Genomic DNA, 20,592 nt, shown 5'->3' with positions numbered 1-20,592 from the left:
ATACCACATCTTTCTTATCCATTCATCTATCAATGGGTGCTATGTTGCTTCCATATCTTAGTTTCTGTAGAAAAATGCTGCACTAAACATAGGGGCACATGTATCTTCTCAAATTAGTGTTTTCCCTTTCTATGGATAAATACCATAGTAGAATTATTGGATCATATAGTACTTCTATTTTTTAACTTTTTGAGGACGCTCCATGTTGTTTTCCACAGTGGCTGCACCAGTTTGCATTCCCACCAACAGTGTGCAAAGGTTCCTTTTTCTCCACATCCTCACCAACACTTGTTATTTTATTGATTGATTGATTGATTGATTTAGAGCTTTTCATATATCTTTCAACAATGTCCTATAATGTTCAGAGAATAAGTTTTGCACTTCTTTTATTAAATTTATTTAAATTTATTCCTAAGCATCTTATTTTTTAATGTTATTGCAAATGAATTTTCTTTTTTTTTAATTTAAAAAAATTTTTTTTTCAACGTTTATTTATTTTTGGGACAGAGAGAGACAGAGCATGAACGGGGGAGGGGCAGAGAGAGAGGGAGACACAGAATCGGAAACAGGCTTCAGGCTCTGAGCCATCAGCCCAGAGCCTGACGCGGAGCTCGAACTCACGGACCGCGAGATCGTGACCTGGCTGAAGTCGGACGCTTAACCGACTGCGCCACCCAGGCGCCCCTGCAAATGAATTTTCTTAATTTCATTTTCAGATTGTTTGTGTAAGTGTTCAGAAATTGATTTGTATATATTGACCTTGTATCTTGCGGCTTTTCTGGATTCATTTATTAATTATAATAGTGGTGTGTGTGTGTGTGTGTGTGTGTGTGTGTGTATTCTTTAGAGTTTTCTGTCTATAAGATCATGTCATCTACAAATAGAGGTCGTTTTTACCACTTCCTTTCCAATCTGAATGTATTTTGTCTCTGTTTCTTGCCTAATTACCTTGGCCAGAACCTCCAGTACAATGTTGAATAGTCATGATAAGAGTGGACATCCTTGTCTTGTTCCTGACCTTAGGGGGAAAACATCAGTCTTTTACCACTAAATATGGTGTTAGCTGTGGGTGATTTTTAGATGTTCTCAACTGGGTTGAAGAAGATTCTCTCTTCCTAGTTTGTTGAGTGTTTTTATCATGAAAAGATGTTGGATTTTTTCAAATGCTTTTTCTTTGTCCATTGAAATGATCATTTGGTTTTTGTTTTTTTATTTGTATTGATATGGCTTATTACATTGATTGATTATCAGATATTAAAGTAATCTTACATTCCTAGGGTAAATCCCTCTTGGTCATAGTATCTAATTCTTTTTACATTTCACTGGATTCACTTTGCTAGTATTTTCTTACATATTTCTGTGTCCATATTCATAATAGATATTGGTCTGTAGCTTTCTGGTGTTATCTGTCTGATTTTGGTATCAGGGTAATGCTGGCCTCATAGATGGAGCTGGGTGGTGCTCTCTCCTCTTCTATTTTTGGAAGAGTTTGTGAAGAATTAGTGTTAACTCTCCAGTAAATATGGAATGGAATTCACCAGTGAAACCATCTTTTACTAGGCTTTCCTTTTGGGGGCGGGGGTGGTTTGAATGACTAATGCAATCTCTTAAATCTCTTCACTATTCAGATTATTTCTTCCTTCTTGAATCAGTTGCAGTAGTTTGTGTTTTTCTACAAATTTGTCCATTTCATCTAAGTTATCTAATTTACTGGCATACAATTGTTCATAGTATTCCTTAGAATCCTTTCTATTTCTCTGAGCTCAGTAGTAATGGAGACCACACTTTGAGAACCACTGCTGTAGGTGCTGTGCTGAGTAGGCTTGAAGGTCAGGAATCTCTGGTCCTGGGAGAACTTGTCCAGAGGCAGGGACTGCACCATGTAACCTGGAGGAGGTTCTGGGTCAATGCAGTCAGGCCTTGGGCAGAGCTCAGCAACCCACACCTGGGACACCTACAGTGACTAAAGAGCATTAAGTTATATGCAGAACATCCTGTCAAAGGTCTAGTCTCTATTGGAGTCATCTAACCCCTGCTGTCATGCCTCCCTCTTCCTGTGTGTGGTGGAGGGAACTGAGGCACCAATAAACCCTAGAACACGTGGCCCATTATGAGCCCTTTGCTGTAGCGCAGGGTGACTCCCCAACTGAACATGCATCAGAGTCACTGGGAGAGGGGAGTGCTTGCTAAAACCCAGATTGCTGGGCAACAGCCGCAGGGATTCTGATCAGTAGGTCTGGGATGGTGGTGGCTGAGAATGTGCATTTCCAACAAGTTCCCAGGTGACTTTGACTGACACCTCTTGGTCAAGGAAATAAAAAGGCTTCCTGTGTTCTTGTGCCTGAGGCAGAGGGGCCTTGGCCCCTGAGAGAGATGCACACCAAGGAGCAGCCTGAACAGGCCTTGGGATTTATTTGGGCATCAAACTAAAAATTCGAAGTGACTTGATTTTTCTTGAGTTAAGAATTAGAGAGAAAAATACCAAATTATATACAGCATTTGTACATCCTAAATACTTTTGAAACCAATCATTGGATGATGATGTTGTTTAGGTTCAGCTATTTCAACAAGGGAGAGAGGGAAGAGAACTAACATTTATGAGCTCTGTTAAGCTTTGCACTAAGCCCTGTACATATGTTACATCATTTGCTTCTTGCCACAACCATATGAAAAGATATCAATAAAAAAAAAGACATTCCATTGTTTCAGATAAGGAAACTGAGCCTCAGAGAGCTTAAGTGGCCTAAGGTCTCACAACTGATAAGAATTGGACCTGGGTCCCAGCTCTGGCTGCACAGCCCTTGCAGTCACTTTGCTCATGAATGCATAAAGGACACATCCTTTACAGAAAGAACTGAGAAAAGGAGGGGAGAGTGTTTTCTGGAAAAACATGATAGAAACAAAATGCTCCCCATGGAGTAATGAGAAAGGAGACAGAGGGAACCGGTTGGGGCTAGATCACGGAGGGTCTTGACGTCACCTAAGGAATTTGTACTTTGCCATAGTGGATGAGGAATCCCTACAAACATTTAAGAAGGGTTGGGACATTAAACAGGGTGTAGCTTAAGAGAGTGGGAGGTGGTGGTAAGAGCAGAGGGGTGAGCTGGTGGAATCAGAGAGCCCTGGAGCTGGAAGGGATCCTAGAACTCATCCTCAGCACACATCTGACAGATGAGAAAAGTGGGGCCCCGGAGAGGGGAAATGACTCCCTGACTGGCTGATGGGAAGCCGTGGGAGCCCTTCCCAGCTCCACCTTGACCCTTTAGTGTCAAAGTCCCATTTCCCCAGCTGTAGGGAGTGTCGGTGGTCATCAGTGCACAGCTGAAGGCCTCGCCAGCAGTGGCCCTTGTCTGAGAAGACCCACCATGCCAAAGTCACATACCCATCCCAGGTCACTGGTCAGTGCAGGAGCATGAAGCGCCAACCCGTTTACCACAGTTTAGGACATGTCTGAGGGGCCACGCTGGCTCCAGAGCTCCCTGTGGGATCAGCTGAGGCCTTTGGTGCGGCCACATTGCAGTTCCGCCTCCTCCTCTGTCAGTCCTGTTTTCTTCATTCCCTGTAGGTGTTGATCCTGAGAATGCCCCCCAAGAAACCTCCTGCCCACAAAGCTCTGTGTCACACTGTTTCCCTAGGTGACACTTCCCCAAGGTCACAGGCCAATTCAGTAGAGTCAGGACAGGAGCCCGTGCCTTCTGACTCTCGACCCTTCACTCCATCTTGCTGACCTCCCATACTGATTCCTCTTAGGCTCCCTCTCTGCACATCCATCCGGGAAGTTGGGACAAGTGACCTTAGAGACTGAGTCAAAAGATGCTAGGAGAAACGCCTCCTTCCCCAGGAGCGCCCTGCATGGTAACAAGTACATGTGTGTGTCACACAAATGGAGCTACTTGTTCCAGGCGAATCAGCCAGGAGCAAATGCAAGGTGCCTCTCTGTTCTCCCAGGGCTCCTTCCCTTGCCTGGAACAACGGCTGGGAGAACCCGGCCTGGACTAGGCACAAATAAAAAAGATCAAAAAGATGGCTCAGGGCTTTAGACCCAAGGCCCTGGATCAGGGTGAGGCTGGCCTTGACGTCTAAAGCTCTGTCCCAAGACGGAGACAGGCAGGCTGGGGATTTTCAGAGGGCCCCACCACACCCCGCTCAAGCACTTCCCTGATCTTTGTTTTGAAGCAAGACCCAGGGTTTCACAACTGCCACCCATACTCTGCCCACTGACAGGATCTGGTCACTGGAATCTTCCCTTGCAAGATACCAGCTGCTGTTGCAGGCCTGTTTGGTGGCGAAGTATGTGGAACCTTGTGTTATGGCCTTTTTACTGCTCCGTGGAGCCACGGTGATGGGATTTGTATGGATTCATTTGCTGCTTTTGTTTATTGCTGTGCAATGGCAGCAAGGCCCAGAGGAGGCCAAACCCTAAACTTCCAGCAGCTCCCTTGGCCCCTCAGGATCGTCCCTGTATCTTGGGGAGCGGGAGAGGGGCTGAGAGGCAGTCTCTGACCCCAGATGCCAATCAGGAGGCCAAAACCTTGGGAGGAGTAAAGCTTTTATTTAAACACCAAATCCCCCAAGTAGTAAGCACACCAATACTTAGTGCAGCATCCCCAGTGCCCAAAGCAAACGAGAGACATAGACCACATACCTTAGAAGAAAGCAGTAAATGGACATTGTTAGAAATTCCAAATCTTGAGTCAAAAGTGAGGGCCAAATAGGGCTTTTAAAATGTTGTGTGTTGCTGAGAGCAAGAAATGGCAGTGGGTCACTCTGCTATGAATGCTCATTCCAGATATAAGAGTTCTAGTTAAAATATCACCAGAATGGATATTTGTTATCTCTGCTTCTGTGTCCTGTTTAATACACGTCCTTCATCTAGAAAGACCAATCTCTCTCATTAAAATATTTTATCATGAAATATTCAGATATACAAAATATATAGAATAGTATCATGAACACCCATTTATTCACCACTGTGTTTAAGAAATAAAACCTTACAGGGGCACCTGGATGGCTCAGTTGGTTGTCAGACTTCGGCTCAGGTCATGATCTCGTGGTTCACAAGTTGGAGCCCCATGTTGGGCTCTGTGCCGACAGCTCAAAGCCTAGAGCCTGCTTCAGATTCCGTGACTCCCTCTGTCTCTGCCCCTCACCCAACTCGTGCTCTCTCTCTCAAAAATAAATAAACACTAAAAAAAATTTTAAACCGTATAAATATAGTTGGCATCTCCTGTTTACCCCATTCCCATCCACTACCCCCCTCCCAATAAATAACACCCTGATTTTGGAGTTTATCATCCCCACACATATGAAAGCCTTCTTTGATCTCTGTTAATTCATATTCATCAATAATTTCAATCCTAGTGCAAAACTCACCTCCTTTGCAAATCATCCTTGATTAATCCCACCTCAATTACATTTCTTTACTCTCTCTTCTCAGCCTTCTATCTTCCACTTTTTTTTTTACTGCATTCCCTTTTACCTGTGGATTGATAACAGTACACTTCTTTCTTGGGCTTCCTTGGTCTCTCCAACCAGCACCAATCTCTGTTTTGTTTGTTCTAAAGGGAAAACATAGTTGGCTTTTAAGTTAAAACTTTCTTGAATTCCAATCATGCCTCCATTAATTACTATCTCCGAGACCTTGAGCAATCAATTCCTTTCTCTGGGCATCTAGTTCTTCATCTACCAGGTGGGGGTCCCATTAAGGTTGCCGTGAAGATCAAGTGAGTATGATATTGAGGTTTATCATCCCCATGCATGTAAAAGTCTTTCTTCTTCAATGTGTTGAAATTTACAGCCACCATCAGTTTCAAACTTGTAAGCATTGATTTGGTGCACGTGCTTATTTGATTCATCTATTGGTTACATACTGTCTCCTGATATTCTATAATTGTGCCATGTGCATAAATAAGTCTTATCTTCCCAGAAAAGCTGTATGCTTATAAAAAGCACACAGAATGACAATATAATTTATCTTCCAAACCAAAACACTTTTGAGACTGGGGGTGCTGTTAATAGTTGTACCTGATCCCAGTATAAACCAGGACTGTCCCAGGAGGACCTGGACATATGGTCACCCTAATCATCTACCTTCTCAGAATCTCCCCTACCACTCAGGCCAGTGTTACATAGGGAACGGATGCTTGCTAAATCATACTGAGGAGTGCAATTGAAGGGCTCGCAGACATGGTAGTTAGCAAACATGGGTAGTCTTATACAGCTCATCCCTTCCTCTGTCTCTTGCACGCCCTTCTCCTTATTCAGCACTAATGTCACCCCCAAATGGCACATTCATCATCCCAAATTAGCCATTATTAAAGCCATCCATTTGCAGGGCTGCAGCTAAAATGAATTGTGTTATTATTCCAGTTACGGCAATGAATGGCTGAACGTCAAAAGCCATTTTGATTTTGCAGCAAGAGGGCAATCAATTATTGTATCCTGCTGGCTGGTCCAAAGCAGCACCCAGCTTGCTGTTGGTGAGCAAAAGCCTCCCTCCCCGTCTAGTCATCCACACACTTCATGGCACTCACAAACCCAGGAAAGGGAAGGCCATACTCCCTCTACCAGTCTGGATCAACTCTCCCTCTCAAAACCTGGGGTCATCTGGGCTTTGAAGCTGAGATCTGAGGTTCCTCCTGGCTTATACTGCTTCCCTCTCTCCCTTGCTCCTGATCCCTCCAGACCTGCGCAGGGAGCCAGCCTGGGGTGAGGTTTTGGGTCTTGGTTTAGTTCCCTCCTGCTCCCTGCTTACCTACATTACAAGCTGGCCTTGTCAGAGTCCCAGCAACCTCATTTCTGAACCCCTCCTTCTTGAGTCACACAGTTCTCTGGATCCCCAGCCCAGCTGCCGGGTGCCCTCGCAGTGCCAAGTTATTGACGGATGAGAAAGGTTTGAGGCGGATCATCTCCCAGACAGTACCTGCATCTTAAGAGGGTCTTCACTGCTTCGCCTCAAAGGAGTGGCTTAAGGTCCCAAGGTAGGACAGTGAGGATTGGGGGTGGGGCGACGGTGGAATCCCTGCCTGGATAGGGGATTGATTAGCAGGCCCTTTCTGTGGTGGGGATAATGGTGATGGTGTTTAGAATAATAGCAGTTACTGGTTTTTGACTGTTTATACTGTGCTAGACATAAACCAAGCAGTCCAGACTCCTCCAAATCAGGCTGTGTCAATCTTGGGCTGTTCAGAAGATCAACTGAACTGAGGTATTGCTTCCTGTCAGCGAGTATTTTCTGAAGGCTGTACTGGGTGAGGTGCTGTAAGGTCTGCTTCCTCTCCTCACATCACACCCCAGCTCTGCTGACTGGAGTCAGAGCTCCACATTGAGAGCCCTGTTCCCCTCCCACTGTCACCCCACTTTGCTTTAGGAGTTAGGCCTAGGAGTAAGATTTAGCAGGAGTATGCAAGGTGGAGCAAATTGCCCAGGCCCTCTCCCCATCAGCAGGTAGTGGGGGACTGGGGCCACGTTAATTAGCTGAAATTAAATTCTCTAAGTTGGGTAGTGCCCCTCAAGTGCTCCCAGTATAGAATTCATTTGCCTGGGCCCAATGGCAGAAATTACACCAGTCCTGGCATTTTCCTCAAGCCCCAGAAACAGACCTGTGTTCAGACTGTCCACCTGTGGCTCTCTGCTCACCACCACCCCTCCCCCACTCCTGTTTCTCATAATATATGTGTGTACACACTCACACACACACACAGTCACAACCCACACACACCTCCCCTCCCACCCACCCACCCACACTCCCCACGTCACACCCCCCAGACATATCCACACCTCCACCCTCCCCAACTCCCACCCCTTCCTGCACCCCCCCCCCACACCCTAGAGAAATTTTCTGGTGAGATCCTCCTAATAACTGGGCTGTAAGGACAAAAACGGTCCTCAAGCATCAACCCTTAAATAGTCACTGGCTCATAAATGGATTATTGACCAATATTTGTATTGCTTATGGGAACACAAACAAGACTGTACAGTATTTGATCAATACTTTTTTAAATCTTTTAAAATATTTATTTATTTTTGAGAGAGAGAGATGAAGTGCCAGTGGGGGAGGGGCAGAGAGAGAGGGACACACAGAATCCAAAGCAGGCTCCAGGCTCTGAGCTGTCAGGACAGAGCCTAACACAGAGCTCAAACTCACAAACCATTAGATCATGACCTGAGCCCAAGTAAGACGCTCAAGTAAGACCAACTGAGCCACCCAGGCCACCCCTATTTGATCAATGTTTTAAACTGCATTTCTGCCATTGCCAGGAAGAAGAAGGGTAGAAGTTATTCTCCTCATGTATAGGTTAGAAAACAAGTATGAGAGGTAAGTGACTTGTCAAAATTCTGTCACAAATTAGAAATTGGACTGGAATGACAAATGTAACCTCAGAGTTTCTGATTTGTTTCTTCACTTTTAAGTCCTCCTTGAGTTGAGAGTATTTGTTTATTTGTTCTCTTGGGCCAGGAAGATCCAAAGATGACTGTGGTCCTCCAAGTATCTGTCCAACTCTGATTCAAACTTGTCCAGCTCTATTCCAACTTTTTATCTCTCAATAGGGGAGCAGCCGCCTTCAAAATACAAAAATCAGTCTACAGGGTGCCTGTGTGGCTCAGTTGGTTAAGTGTCTGACTTTGGCTCAGGTCATGATCTCACAGTTTGTAAGTTCGAGCCCCATGTCAGGCTCTGTGCTGACAGTTCAGAACCAGGAGCCTGCTTTGGATTCTGTGTGTGTGTGTCTCTCTCTCTCTGCCCCTCCCTTGCTCACACTCTGTCTCTCCCCAAAATAAAACAAAAATGAAGATAAGCAAACACACAACCCACGGTTCTACCACCCAGAGACAGCTTCTGTTAGCATTTTCATGCCTTTCCTTTTTGTCTTTTTCTGTGTGCATATGTGTGCTTGTATATAGAATGTGTACATATTTCATGCCCTATTTCCTGCATTCTAAAATACATATTCTTCATTTCTGAAATCAGGATGCATCTCATAATGGATGTCAAAAGTCACTTGCAAATGGCCATGCAGAGGAATTCACTGTGATATTGTTGTCATTGCTTACGTGTGTGCAGACTTAGCTGCGCATACAGGGTATCTGTTCATCTGATTGTCACTTCGGTGGAAGTATTTGTATTGGTAGCACTGCTCATGGTTAAATTTTTAATTTAAATTTGGCTTTCTCCCTAATTGTCACTTAAAATGCCTCCTCAAAATTACACTATGATGCATCATAGAAATGAAAAATTATTGTGCCTGCAGAAGATTGCCTGTCATATGCCAGACAATGCAATTAAAGGCAGTAGAAATTGCCAAATCTCTTGGAATAGATGATAAAATTTTCAAAGCTAGGAAAGGTTGGTGTGACCGTTGCATGCATTGTGAGGGACTATTATTCAGGCACTGAACGTCTATCTGTCAAGAGCTTCTGAGTGACTTTCAAGAAAAGCTGATTGATTTCTAGCTAATGTAATTGAATTGGGAAAAAAATCCAAAGAAAAGGAAAAAAAGCAACTATGAGTTTAACCAAACAGGAAATGCAGATGAACTCCCAAGATTCTTCTACATGCTTCAATATGATTTTGTCACATCATTACAAGCCAGGGTTATGAAAAAGAGCCACATGTCACCACAATATACTGCTTCACTGCCAATGGCCCAAAGTAACTCAGAAGAATCTTTAAACTCTGGAATGTGAAGAAAGCTTAGACGCTCCTTTTGGCGGTGTTCTTGAAAAAGAAAGTGGTATACAATCGTATGGATATACATACATTACTCAGCAGATTAAAATGTAGGTATATTAAAGGTCATGTTTAGGGGCATCTGGGTGGCTCAGCTGGTTAAGCATCTGACTTCGGCTCAGGTGATGATCTTGCAGTTCGTGAGTTCAAGTCCCATCTTAGGCTCTATGCTGACAACTCTGAGCCTGGAGCCTGTTTTGGATTCTGTGTCTCCCTCTCTCAATCTCTCTGCCCTTCCGCCACTCACACTCTGTCTCTCTCTCAAAAATAAATAAATGTTAAAAAAAATTTTAAATAAAATATAGTGTTTATTTTCCCCAAAGTTATTAATGAACCAGTGTCTTATAATCTATATCATCACTGAATTGAAAAATAATAGTTGGGCTCTCACTGTATGGTTTGGGATTATGCTTTTTAATTTAGTATATCACAAGCATTTTCAATGTCACTAAATGTTTAAAAACATGATTTTGTGGCTTGCTATTTTTTTTATCATAGGACTATAACATAATGATTTCAACCATTCCCCTATTATTAGACATTTAGTGTGATAGATAACACAGAGGTCAACGTCCTTATCTTTTATCAGGAATTACTCAGCTGAAAGACAAAAATTGTTAAGCCTCTTTTTTTTTAATTTTTTTAATGTTTATTTATTTTTAAAACAGAGTGAGAGAGACAGAGACAGTGCGAGCAGGGGAGGGGTAGAGAGAGCAGGAGACACAGAATCTGAAGTAGGCTCCAAACTTTGAGGTGTCAGCACAGAACTAGATGTGAGGCTTGAACTCACAAACCATGAGATCATGACCTGAGCCAAAGTCAGACACTTAACTGACTGAGCCACCCAGGTGCCCCAGGCCCTTAATACATATTGAAAAACTGCTTCTCAGAAAAGTGTTGGTCAATTTACAATCCCACCTACCGTGTATCCCCATTAATACATGTTTTTCTTTTTTATTAAAAAAAAAAGGCCTTGCTAATCTGACAAGCAAAAAAGATAGCATCTCATTTTTATTTACCGTTCAGTGATTACTACCAAGGTCAAATGCTTAAAAATATAATTGTTAGCCATTTACTTTTTTGTGTGTACAACTTGCCAGTTCATATCCTTTGCTCCTGTGCCCACTGGGGTCTCCAGATCTGTTGTATTTGTCCCTAATGATGCATCAGATGCTGTTGCTGCCATCCCATAGTCCCTTGGCCCACCTGATTTCACCCGCAGCTACAGTTTCCAGCATCCTGACAGTCTTCCACCTCAAGTGGATTGTCTCTCTTCTCTGCCTGAGGCTTTCTCTGGTAAGATGGAAGCTTACTCTAACTTAGTCAGGTGCCACCTGTTTGTACAGGACAGTTTACACCACTGGGGCTAACCTTCAACCAGTGGGGATAGAAGTCCATGCATAAATATCACAGACTCCCTGTCCTCCAGTGGGGAGATTCTGAGACATGTTCTACATGGTTTCTCAGAGAGTCCCCCAGCAGAACTGAGTCCCAGCTGCCCAAGGGGTAACTTGCTCATTAACATACTAATTCCTAGCTTTTCTCCCTTCTTTCTCTCACCTTCCCCATTCCCTTTTTGTGCTTCCTGAAACTACCTACCTCCCAAATCAACTACCGGTACCAGGATCCTTTTCTCAAAGTCTGATTTTGAGAACTGAAAGAAAGAAAAAAACAACACAAGAATAGTTTCTGTTCTCACACCTTTGTACAGCAATGTTCATTCCCTCACATTGAACTCCTCAATACAGATGGCATATTTGAGAACAAACACAGAAAAATGAACACTATTCTCTTAGTAAACTTTGGAGTGCAGGACACAGCAATGCAGTGGGCCTGTTACCCAGGGAACGCCAGTGGCTCCCTTCAAAAACCTTGCAGGAGGTGGCTGGATTCTCAGTGTAGAGGCAAAAGTAACTTTCAGAGTTGCAAGGCTAAAGACCAGAGTTTGGATTGAGTGAATCCCAGAAGGTAAAGTCAACTGAATCAAGCTCACATGCCTTTTTTATATAGAGAGACTTTTAAAAAACATTTGTATTTATATCTATATCTGTCTGTCCTCCATATATATATTGGCACATATATATATGTATATATACTTATATATTTATATATATAATTTGTATATATATTTACATATATATTTATATATAATATATGTATATATTTACATATATACTATATATATAATTTATATATAATATATGTGTATATATACTTATATATTATATATATGTTATGTATATATACTTATATATACTATATATAATACTTATATATATTATATATTCTGTATATTATATGTATATTATATACAACATTATATAACATACATATTATATACAGAATATATAATATATATTATATATGTTATATATATTATATAATATGTATAATATATAATTAGGATGCCAATTTATTAATTTACAATGAGAAATACAATTGTTAACAGGCCAAAATGCTTGAGTAGGCAGATCAGTGTATTCTTTCCCTGTGTTCAAGTTGTGTGGCAAGCCAAATAAATTATCAAAAGATTGCTTGGTGAGCATAAAATCACAAGAAGGGGAGTTAGCTGATCAAAAGAATGGGACTCTCATATTAGGCAACTGGAAGCACTTTCATCAACTATAGGGCCAGCCTTGCCAATGAACCCATAATGCTGGGTTCACTTGGCCAAGAGCATTCTTTTGGATGGAACTGGCTTGTTACGGTCATTTCTTTCCTTCTAGCTGGCCAACCACTTTCTATTCACTCCAAGCAGTGTATAATACAATTAATTTGGTTTCTACTTACAAAATTACAATTGCATTCCAGTTCTGCTTCCTTAAGATTTGTCCCAGATCACCTTGAGCAGAGTTTTGAGAGTTTCCAACATTTCCAGTCACACATTTACAGATAATTTCCTGATTGATTTCCAGATGTCTAATTATACCCCCTTTGCATGTGAATTTTACTAGTTTAACTCTCAGGTGTCACCATGATTTACTTTTTGTGGGAAGGAGTAGAGTGTATATGGGGAGCATCCTATAGCTGCTCCCCACTCCTGTTGAGATGATTACTAATTTCAGCTCAACAGATTTCTCGCTTCTTTTCCAGCCTCATCTTATACAATCACCCTGTGTTCCAGTAACAGTCTTCAACTTGCCATCTCCAGAATTGTCAACGCACATTCTCTTTCCCATATTAAACACGTGTTAGAATGTACTTCTTGTCCTCATTTCCCAATGAACGCCTTCATTCTCCAAGATCCAGCTCATATATCACATCCTCTAAGGCTACTTTCTTGAACTACCTCCATTCCTACTCCAGCACCAAAGATATGAACTCTTTCTTAGTGTTGCCACAACACCTAATTCAAACTTCTATCATAGCATATACCCCCTGTCCTGCAATTATTTATGTGTCCATTCCCTTCACTAGATTACGAGATCCCTGAGGGCAGAGGCTATAGTCTTATTTATTTTTATATTCCCAGAGCTTAGCATAATGTCCCACCATCAGTAATACTGGAATAAATGAATTACCCAGAGTCTAATAGCCAAGCATCCAGGAACTATTATATTTTGAAAACTTTAGTCTTGAAAGACGTATGACAGAAAATCATCATGGGTCATTTAGCAAAAGTGACAGAGAGCTATGAACTTATATGCCATGTATTCATTCATTAACAAATATTTTGTACCCAGCACTGGAGATACAGCAATGAGCAAAACACACAAGGCCTCTATTTTGTGGAACTTGCATTCTACTGTGGGAGACAGATGATAAGCACATAGATAACTAAAATAATTTCCAGATTGCAGCAACTGTTGTGAAGAAAATACAACAGGGTGACATGGAAGTAAATGATCTAGAGAAAACGTTTGTTTGTTTGTTTGTTTGTTTGTTTGTTTGTTTGTTGGACTGGCTGGGCAGGGAAAGCCTTTTTGAGAGAGCGATATTTCATGTGATATCTGAATAATGAGAAGGAACCAGCTATTGGAGGATCTGGGTAAGTGTGTATCAGGCAGAAGAAATGGCAAGTGTAAAGTCCCTGAGATAGAAATGGCTTTGTGGTTATAAAAGCAGAAAGAAGTTCTGTGGGGCTGAAGGATTTGTGAGTGCTGGGGGCATAGTACAAGATGAGGTCAGAAAGGTGGGCAAAGCCCAGGTCATGTAGAATTCTGTAAGCCAGAAAGATGTAAGGATTTTATTTAAAGTACAAGGGAGGGGTGCCTGGGTGGCTCAGTGGGTTAAGAGCCCGACTTTGGCTTAGGTCATGATTTCACGGTTAGTGAGTTTGAGCCCTGCAGCACAGAGCCCAGAGCCTGCTTCCGATTCTGTGCCTCCCTCTCTCTCTCTGCCCCTCTCCCACTCGTTCTCTCTCTCTCTCTCTCTCTCTCTCTCTCTCAAAAATAAAGAAACATTAAAAAAATAACAATAATAAAGTACAATGGAAAGCCACTGGAGGGTTTTCAGTAAGAGAGTGGTTTGTTTCGATTTACATTTTTAAAAGATCACTAGCCTGCTGCAAGATAATTATACATAGAAACCATGAATCCCATCAGCAATGCAAAACTGAAAGCTATCACTGAATTCTGCCATTTAAGCAGCACTCAATCTAATGATACACTGTATGATACATGAGGGACTTGGAAACCAACTTAAGGCTCCAGTATATCCTCCAGAAATTTTACAGATAGTTGGGCAGGTCATGGAAACCTTTAAAGAGAGAACTTAAAACAAAAGAATTCAGAATCCACTCCAGCTGGATACTTAAAAGATGATGAGGGAAGAAGAGTAGTCTGCAGAATGGCCTAGAATAGGCTGGGGAGAAGATTCTTTGGTCCACTGGCCTATTTCAACATTAAGGCATTAAGTAGCTTTCAGCTCACTTCTAGTGGTCAATAATCTGTACTGAAAACTCCACCAAAATCCCTAACTAAGGGTTAGGGGTCGGAAGAGAAAAGAGCTAAGCAAGAAGGTATCTCCAAAACATCTACTTTACCCTTCTGATAAATTACTGCAGAGAAACCACACGGCAGCTTGACCTCCTCCTCAGCTCCTCTCTGCCAGCTATAGGGTTTGGAGGTATAATTACGATTCCACCGTAACATAACCTGTGTGCCCTGTGTTCTGTATGTGCAATTTCCCTTAAATAAATCTTAGGGGAGATAAAGAAGTGGAGGCCTACGGAAGGACTCTCTCAGAAGTTAGGGTTTTTGCTTAGAGTGAATCAAGAAGACTGTTTTCTGCTGAAGCTTGAGCAGGACAGAAAAACATCACCAACTAGGGAAGAGTTTTGAGAGAGTGGAGCTGTGGAGCTATGTTAATCCCCACTCCTTACCCATGAAGAGGCAGGAGCATTGGAAAAGAAAGGCAGAACCAGGACTCATATCTTAGAAAGTGTACATATGGACAGTTGAGCCCAGAGAGAGAAGGGAGATTTAGAAGACAATGAGCAGGAGGTCCAGATGGATGCTGTAAACTCCCGGGAATCTAAGGTAATAGACTGCCAGATGTCCTAGTGATGCTGATAGACAAAGATTTTGCATGAGAAAGAAAACAAAAAATAGGAGGCATTGGGACTGCCTTGAAAGAAGAAGGGGACTATTAATATTATTTGTTCCCCAAAGGATGTTTAGAATCCAGCTGTTACAAGTAAGAAGATCAGAGGCCAGCAGTGGAAGTGAGGACAGGATTCAAAAATCTCTCCTCTAGGTGCACTTGGGTGGCTCAGTCCGTTAAGCATGGGACTCTTGGTTTTGGCTCAGGTCATGATCTAGAAGTTTCGTGGAATCGAGCACTGCATTGAGCTCTGTGATGGCAGCGTGGAGCCTGCTTGGGATTCTCTGTCTCTCCCTGTCTTTCTTCCCCTCCCCAACTCACACTATCCCCGTCTCTCTAAAAATAAATAAATACACTTAAGAAAAAAGTCTTTAAAAATCTTTCCTCGGGGCGCCTGGGTGGCGCAGTCGGTTAAGCGTCCGACTTCAGCCAGGTCACGATCTCGCGGTCCGTGAGTTCGAGCCCCGCGTCGGGCTCTGGGCTGATGGCTCAGAGTCTGGAGCCTGTTTCCGATTCTGTGTCTCCCTCTCTCTCTGCCCCTCCCCCGTTCATGCTCTGTCTCTCTCTGTCCCAAAAATAAATAAACGTTGAAAAAAAAAATTAAAAAAAAAAAATCTTTCCTCTAATGGGTACACAAAAATTTAGGTAGCGTCTAGGCCACAGATGCAATCAAAATGTCAGGTAGGAGAATTGAAGTTGTTTCTAAAAAATCAAGGGAGTATGGTCATGTAGGTGAAATTCAAAAGACAAGTATGCTAACCAGTATTCTGGCATCTAGATGGGAGCCCCAAAGAAGGAAAGGGCCTGAAATTAAAAAAACAAAAACAAAAACAAAAAAAAAAAAAACCCTCTTCCTGGGGAGAGGTTATACTGGCCCCTTAGTGAAAAGGAGCCCCAAGAAGAGGGCAGAAAGAGAATTGAATGAAGGAGCTACATGCTGTGAGTAAAATGGCCTACCCAGTGAGAGGAATGTAATGGAAGTGTGTGGGAAGGGCTGATTAATTAACTGACTTTCATGGAGGGATATAATTATAAATCCCCCACAATTCTATTACAGTGACTCCAGTAAGGGCAGCGATTTACTTCATAGCCCTTGAGCACCTGAATCAACAGTGTGTGCCCTGCTCGTTCCCCCTCCATGTGAGACCATCATCCAAAATTGGAGAAGATTACAGATCCTAAATGAGCAGTGTGCAGAATTGCACTAAGCCAGGCACATGTGGGATGGAGGGTACAGGGAAGAAACAGTGACCTAGAAGTGAGGAGGCCCATCTTTGAAGCTGCTGGTTGGCCACTTGGGGGCCAAGGATATACTGAGAAATATCCCTATCAGTTGCAATCCGACCTTTCTTGTCCACATATTGCAGTGCTCCTTCAGGCTCAGGAAATCTGATACCTGGTAAATTGGTGGCAAGGCTGGATGGCAACTGCATGATATGCTGTCTAGAATAGAGCTGAAGCTGCAGGTTAGATGCAGGACATCAGGGGAAGGAGTGAATGTCATGGCTCCCATAAAGGGACATATCACACAGGAGTCAATTTTTATCATATTGTTTGACCTGATGTGTTTGAAATATAGCAAACTGTCCAACTCTATGACACTTGAAAGATTTTGGCTTGACAGTTCCTGATCCATTCAATATGGGTGGCATTTCATTTAGAAGAATATATGACCATTGCCAGAGGAGATATAAAGCTGAGAGAGATCCCAGAAATAGTTACCCAAAGCTCTCTTGGCCTTTTTCTCAACCTTGGGATGATCCGTCAAGTCTAAATTGTATTGTATTTTCACAGAGCCTTTAGTTGTTTTTCCAAAGTGTTCAGGGGAGGGGCACTGGGTTGGTTGAGCGTCCGACTTTGGCTCAGGTCATGATCTCATGGTTGGTTAGTGGGTTCGAGCCCCGTGTGGGGCTCTATGCTGACAGCTTGGAGCCTGGAGCCTGCTTCGGAGGCTGTGTCTCCCTCTCTCTCTCTCTCTCTGCCCCTCCTCCTTCCCATTTGCACTCTGATTCTCTCTCTCTCTCAAAATAAACACTTAAAAAATTAAACAAACAAATGAATAAACAAGCATGTAACAGACCCCCCCCCAAAAAAAAAACCCCAAGAAACAAAAAACCAAAGTGTGTTCAGGGAGGCAGTGGGCTGTAGGGATAGAACACGAAATTATATTCAGACCATCTGAGTTCTATCAAGTGACATAGCTGGGATATGAGTAGCTTAACCTCTCCAAGCCTCAGTATTCCCCTCTAAAAAGAAAAGGAACAGTTCATCTACCTCACAAAGTTGTTATGAAAGTCATCAGAGAGAAAATTCATATGCCTTATAAACTTGAAAGGCACTTTATGAATGTGAGGCATTGTTTATCATCACCATAGATCAGGGTCAATAATCTTTTTCTGGTAAAGAGCTGTACAGTAACTATTTTAAATTTTATGGCCCACAAAAGTTTCTGTCACGTATTCTTCTTTGTTATTCTTGCTTTTAAAGGGCCTTTAGAATTTAAAAACCATTCTTAGCTCATGGTTATGAAACAGGCCACTGGCCAGCTTTGGCCTGTGTACTGTAGAATGCCAGCATCTGTTCCAGATTATCTACATACCTTGGGACTGATGATCCATCCTCTCTGTATTTTGTAAGGTCCTCCAGAAAGTCCACTACTTGACTGTAAGACTGTAAGGATTATCTGAATCTTTCCATTTTTTTATTGAGGTAAAATTCACACAACATAAAATTCTCCATTTTAACCTTATTAAAGTGTGCAATTCAGTGGCCTTGAATACACCAACAATGATGCACAACCTTTGCCACTATCTAATTCCAGAACATTCTGATCACTCCCAAAAAGAAACCCATAGCATTAAGCTTCCCTTTTCTCCCTTCCCCCAGTCCCTGGCAACCACCAACATGCTTTCAGTCTCTGTGGATTTGCTTACTCTGGACATTTCATATAAGTGAAATCATACAATATGTGACCTTTTATGTTTGGCTTCTTTCATTTAGCATAATAGTTTCAAGGTTCATCGATGTAGCATATGTCACTACTTCATTTCTTTTTGTGCCTACATAATATTCCATTGTATGGACATTTTGTCTATCCCCTCATCAGTTAATGGAAATTTCATTTTGGCTAATAAAATAATACTTCTATGAGCCTTCATGGACAAGTTTTTGTGTGGACGTATGTTTTCATTTCCCTTGGGTATGGCAATGGAATTTCTGGGTCATATAAATTCTATGTTTAACTTTTTGAGGAGCTCCAGCTGTTTTCTACAGTGGCTGCACCATTTTACATTCCCACCAGCAATGTATGAGGGTTCCAATTTCTCTACTTCTTCACCAGCACTTGTTATTTTCTGTTGTTGTTGTTTTTTTTTTTTTAACTTATAGCCATACTAATGGGTATAAAATGGTCTCTCATTATGGTTTTGATTTGCATTTCCCTGATGACTAATGATGTCATGTACTTACTGGCCATTAATATATCTTCTTTGGAGAAATGTCTACTCAAATCCTTTGCCCACTTTTTTTTTTCAATATATGAACTTTATTGTCAAATTGGTTTCCATACAACACCCAGTGCTCATCCCAAAAGGTGCCCTCCTCAATCCCCATCACCCACCCTCCCCTCCCTCCCACCCCCCATCAACCCTCAGTTTGTTCTCAGTTTTTAAGAGTCTCTTATGCTTTGGCTCTCTTCCATTCTAACCTCTTTTTTGTTTCCTTCCCCTCCCCCATGGGTTTCTGTTGTTTCTCAGGATCCACATAAGAGTGAAACCATATGGTATCTGTCTTTCTCTGTATGGCTTATTTCACTTAGCATAACACTCTCCAGTTCCATCCATGTTGCTACAAAGGGCCATATTTCATTCTTTCTCATTGCCACGTAGTACTCCATTGTGTATATAAACCACAATTTTTTTATCCATTCATCAGTTGATGGACATTTAGGCTCTTTCCATAATTTGGCTATTGTTGAGAGTGCTGCTATAAACATTGGGGTACAAGTGCCCCTATGCATCAGTACTCCTGTATGCCTTGGGTAAATTCCTAGCAGTGCTATTGCTGGGTCATAGGGTAGGTCTATTTTTAATTTTTTGAGGAACCTCCACACTGTTTTCCAGAGTGGCTGCACCAATTTGCATTCCCACCAACAGTGCAAGAGGGTTCCCATTTCTACACATCCTCTCCAGCATCTATAGTCTCCTGATTTGTTCATTTTGGCTACTCCGACTGGTTTGCCCACTTTTTAATTGGATTGTTTGTCTTTTTGGAGTTGGGTTATAAGTGTTCTTTTATATATTCTGGATGCTAGACCCTTTTCAGATATATAATTTGCGAATATTTTTTTTGCATCCTCTGCTTTGTTTTTTAACTTTCTTGATAATGTCTTTTTTTAAAAAAAATAAATGTTTATTTGGTTTTGAGAGAGAGAGCATGAGCAGGGAAGGGGGCAGAGAGAGAAAGAGGGGTTCAGAGGAGCTGAAGCGGGCTCTACACAGCAAACCTGATATGAGGCTCAAACTCATGAACCATGAGATCATGCCCTGAGCGGGAGTTGGGCACTCAACTGACTGATCCACCCAGGCGCCCCTCTTGATAATGTCTTTTAATGCTCAAAGTTTTTAATTTTGATGAAGTCCCATTTACTGTTTTTTTCTTTTATTGCTTTTGGTGTCATATTGCCATTGCCAAATCCAAGATCACAAAGATTTACATCTACTTTTTTTTTCTAATAATTCTATAGTTTTGGCTCTTACATTTAGGTCTTTTATCCACTTTGAGGTCTTTTTTTTTTATGTGGTGTGACAGCTAGTTTTATGTGTCAGCTTGACTGGGCCACAGGGAGCCTGGATATTTGGTCAAACATTATTCTGGGTGTTTCTGTGAGGGTGTTTTTATATGAGTTTAATATTTAAATTGATAAGCTGAGTAGAGCAGATTGCCTTCCCTCATGTGGATGGATCTGAATAGAACAAAAAAGCTAACTCTTCCCTGAGTAAGCAAGAATTCTTCCTGCCTTCAAACTGTGACATTGGCTTTTTCCTACTTTTGGAGACAAACGGAAACATTAACTCTTCCTGGGTCTCTAGCCTGCTGGCCTTTGGACTAGAACAATACCATTGGTTCTCCTGGTTTTCAGGCCTTCAGATTTGTAATGGAACTACATTCTCCTGAGTTCCCAGCTTACCTGTCTTCTCACCTCTCTCCTTTGATAGATAGATGATAGATAGATAGATAGATAGATAGATAGATAGATAGATAGATATGGATCTGTATCTGTATTTCTCCAGAGAAACAGAACAAATAGGTAGATAGAT

The sequence above is a fragment of the Leopardus geoffroyi genome, chromosome X (genome assembly GCF_018350155.1).
Source record: "Leopardus geoffroyi isolate Oge1 chromosome X, O.geoffroyi_Oge1_pat1.0, whole genome shotgun sequence".
Classification (NCBI taxonomy): domain Eukaryota; kingdom Metazoa; phylum Chordata; class Mammalia; order Carnivora; family Felidae; genus Leopardus; species Leopardus geoffroyi.
Note: the sequence above shows the minus strand (reverse complement) of the source record.